This window comes from Solanum dulcamara, chromosome 10 (assembly GCF_947179165.1).
Source record: "Solanum dulcamara chromosome 10, daSolDulc1.2, whole genome shotgun sequence".
Taxonomy (NCBI): Eukaryota; Viridiplantae; Streptophyta; class Magnoliopsida; order Solanales; family Solanaceae; genus Solanum; species Solanum dulcamara.
The window spans coordinates 50,492,736-50,497,249 of NC_077246.1; the positions used below are offsets into that span (position 1 = coordinate 50,492,736).

The 4,514-nt window shown below is 33.5% G+C and overlaps 1 long non-coding RNA gene across 1 annotated transcript; it reads left to right on the forward strand.

Annotated features, from left to right (window-relative positions):
• The first annotated feature begins 1,350 nt into the window (after positions 1–1,350).
• On the forward strand, positions 1,351–3,481 carry LOC129870785 (uncharacterized). The gene is made up of 3 exons (XR_008762130.1): positions 1,351–1,666; positions 1,816–1,961; positions 2,445–3,481. It is a non-coding gene; the product is annotated as an uncharacterized LOC129870785 (long non-coding RNA).
• Positions 3,482–4,514: the final 1,033 nt, after the last annotated feature.

Consider the following 4,514-nt stretch of genomic DNA (forward strand, 5'->3'; position numbering starts at 1 on the left):
CGCTATTGCCCTATCTTGCACCTTTGTTTGTGCTTGCCTTTCCCAACATTCTGAACCTTCACCACGGTGGCACACCATGAGCCGTGGTGTTTAATACGGCCCGTGATGGCCTTTGTGGTCATCACCTGGTGCCCAAAAGCTGCATTTTCTGGAATTTCATCTTTTGTTTCTCGTTTTCATCTTTCCAACTTCTGGGGTCTTACATTCCCTCAGTTCACTTTTACTTGTTTGCTTCAGGGGAGTTAATTTAACTAATTCTAAAGCTAAATTGAATTAGATTATTTAATATTTTAAATTTAAATGATCTAAAATTATACAAAAAATACTATAAATTGCAATCATACTCATATTAATATAACAAAAAATTACATCTTAAAAATATTGGCCAAAGTTCATGTAGTTTGAATCTCGAAAAATAAAATGTGAATAGTAATAGTGAACGGTGAGAGTACTTAGGTAACTTTCAGGCAAAAGAACATGTTTTTTTCTGCTTCTTCTACTTCCACATTCAGATACATATAACTGAAATTTAGTAATTTAGACATATATTTCAGTCATGTATGATTAAAACCTAAACATACATGAAAAAAATTTAAATAGTGTTGAATGAGTTTGTTAGATTTGTTGTTGTTTTGATAAATCGGTGATTGAAATTTATTTTTATATGATTACTTTTATTTCAAATTTGAGCTTATTTGAAGTAGATTTGAGTGTTGGATTATAGAAGTTTGAAGAACAAAAAAAATCTTTTTTGGCAAAATAAATTCAAGCAAAAATGATTGAGATTTTAAGACAATTTTTACAAATATTTCTTAAAGAATTTACAACCCTGTATGTTTGATTTGTTCCCCAAAATGGTTAAAGTTATATATAAAAAAACACAGACAAATTAAATAGCGACCTTAAAAATGAGTATTTCTGTTCTTCGCTCAATATTGAATGTAGTGCACATTTAAGAAAATATGGTTGTGTATTCATTGTTTTCTTTTTAACTACTATAGAATACAAAAAAATTCACCGTGTTCTTACAAAACTAGCTATTTTTTACGTTACTCAATTCTTTTGAAGTATACTTTTTTTCACTAAAAATATTTTATACATCAATCATTATTAAGATATTTCAAAGCGTTGTGAGTAAGCAGTGAATGAAGGGGATGAGCTATAGTGTAATGTGGGAATTCGAATGAACTCAGTACCTTTTTCGTAAATCCTGATAATCCTAAAAATATTTTCGTATTTTGATAATTATTTTATACATCAATCATTATTAATGTGGGAATTATATATATGAGAATCCTCAATCCGGTGACGTGGCGCCACCAGAAGCAAGGATTTCCTTTTTATATATTCTCACCCTTCCCATCCGCCGCAGAGGCTTCACCCTGAAACGGTTCTTCAACCATAAACTTCCACTTCTCCCCTTCATCCCTTTCACACTTATTGTGTCTCTTCAAAACGTTGCACCTTCTTACATTGGTCGCCATCGCTTTACATATTAAAGCATGGACTACTCTGTTTCTCCAAATTACTTCCTATTCTCACATCATCTCCCTTCTTCTGCTCACCAACTTCCACTTCTGTGCCTTCCTTCTACTAAAAATCCCTCTTTAATCAAATCCAGAAGTTCTCCACCGCTGCGTTTGAAGTTTCTCTCAATGCCGCACAGGTATGCCACTTACCCAGCCTCCTCCCTAATCTCCCTTTTATGTAGGTACGCTATTATCTCATGCTTTCCATCATCAAATTGCTCGGATGATTAATTACTATGAATTATATCATTATTTATCAGATACATGATATATGTCAACAATGCAGGCCCTACTAATTAAAAACAACAGAAAAAATACATGACTTTGGTACTAAGAAATAGTCTACTGTTGTCCTTTCAATGAAGAACTGAAGGCTGAGATTAGTAAAGGATAGCATGCCAAAAATTACACGTCAACAATAATAATGACCAGGTAACTAAATTTTAATAGCAACCATACGAAACAATTATTTATGAAATTCTTCTGGCCAATAACTTCTGGAATATGAGTATTGTGTATATCATGAAATTATGTATTATGTATTTTCCATGTTCGGGAAAATAGGAATACTATGCTATCATATTTCATAAGGAACAAACAATATGCAGCTGGATAAAGACAGTTCCAATCTGTAATAAAGTTGTATCAAATGTAAGCTCAATCACTAAAGTGAACAAGTAAGCACCAAACACTAATAATATTAATGACATACATTACATGATGTTGTTAGAGTTATAATCTATAAAAAAAATCATAATCATTAAGGCTTGGGTGAATAGATCTATTTGGGAAAGACTATTAAGTCATATCTCTATAAATGAGTACATACCTCCTTCCATTCTTATTTAGAAGATTATGCTACCAGTACGTCGGCAATAACATCCTAACAAATGATAGATACTACTCATTTTGCAGGTATATATATAATTGAGTTCCAGAAATGTGGCTTGTCGCATGCACATATACTTCTCTTCCTTCATAAAACATCAAAAAGCCCACCCAGATCATGTTGTCATTCAAGCTTAACAGATGCTGACTTCCTTTGGCACCCTGTTATGCTATGACAATACATAAGAGCCAAGGGCAAACTCTTCATAGGGTTGGGTTGTATCTTCCAAATAGGTATTCATACATAAGCAATTATATAACGCAGTATCACAGGTAATAACAAAGAGAAGTATTAACAATCCTCAATGTGGACGAGGACACAAAAGACCGAGATTTATTAAAAATATTATCTATAAAGAACTTTGTACTGATGGAAGTAAGGAATGATGTTGTAAAAAGGGAGCTATTGTTCTATGTGCCTGGTAATTTGTGAAATGGGTTGACCATCAACTGAAAAAAATGAGAGCTTTTCTTTACTTCAATTCTGAAAAGAGGGGCATTTTCACCTTTTTGGTTTAATTAATGTGTCAATGAGCTATTTCATCTTGTTGCATGCGCTTGCTTAGTGTTGTTTACTTCTTTGTGTGGTTTGCGAGCTATTGCACAAGAGTGAGGTGTAAGGTTTACCCTGTGTGCACCCAAAGGATAGTGGTTGTGGGTTCCCTTGCCATAAAAAAAGGAGCTACTTCATCTTTCATATCTGATTAAAGTTCTTATTTATGGAAGCCTGGGGGTGTATTTCCCCTTTTGTTTCATTTTAGATGTAGTAGGGAGGAAATCTTTGGGTTTTGAAGTGAAATCTTAATATTTTTGAGAGTTGAATAATAAATATTTGTGTATGTTTTGGACTTGGCATGGAGTTCTGCCGAGAGATTTTGAAACTTGTTGAAAATAGGACATATAGGGCTCACTGATGTTCCTTTGGAGCCCTGTATTGAACTTCAACAATGAATATTGTCCATCTTTAACCTTTAGTTCTTCATCATTCATATTTAGATGCTTGAGACTACAGGTCAGCTATTCTAGTTTCTGAAAGTTGGTTCAGAGTTTTCTTAGTATCTATATACACCTTTGTTCTAAAACATTGTCGCACTGAATGCAAAATATTACATGTTATTATTTGAAATCCTTTCTATTTGTGTTTCTTAAAAGATTTTGAAGGTATATACAAAAAGGACTGTTGATATAGTATCTGATGAGGCATTAACAGGTTTCCCCTTTCTTTAAACATCTAAAATCAGTAAGAACATAGTGTGCATTTTTTTCTCCATTTAGGAGCTGATTAGTTGAACATAGGAAGTCCTTACTTATTTGATATTGGAGTGGGAGCAAGAAAGAGCAGGAACAGAAGAGAGGGAGGATACAAGGAGAAATAAAAAATATAGACTAGGAAAAGTATCATTACAATCCATCAAAGTAAGTGAACTAGAGTTGCTTCACTGCCAGCGAACAAAATAAACTGTTCTGTTATTTTGGCTTTTCCAGATGGAGAGGAGATTCCGAGATTGTACATGCAAATAGTTGAAGAGTTTATGTTGGTTGAAGGTTTCTAGCTGTGAGGATTTCTAAAGCATGCAAATTTTTATGGTTGTTGGATTATATGAAAGGAGACAAATACAAGAATCTTCTCTGAACGTGCAATGAGAATCTTTGCTTTTAGACTTACTTCTTAGCATCAATTCTTAGATTCACCGCTTTTATCATTTCATTATCTCTAAGAAAAAAGCTAGAATATTATATTCCTTCACGCCTCATCCCGTCTTATATGGAAGTAGTTGATTGAGTCATTGAAAACTGCAAATAAGACCCAAAATAAAGATTGATGTAGTCTGCTGATTCTAGACGATAAAGAGCGGTACAACATATGTATATCCCTATTACTTGTCGTACCACAAATCAGTTTGGTTTCTTTCTATACCTGACTATTGGATGAGTCATCTTCTATCACACAATAGGTAACCTTGCTGGCTTCTTTCTACATAAATGTGACCTTTTTAAAGAGAGTCAAATAATCTATAGGATTCTATACAGTGCACGTTGTTTAGTGACATGTTGTAAGCCAACAAACTCTGTCATGCTAACTATGTGCCATATTCA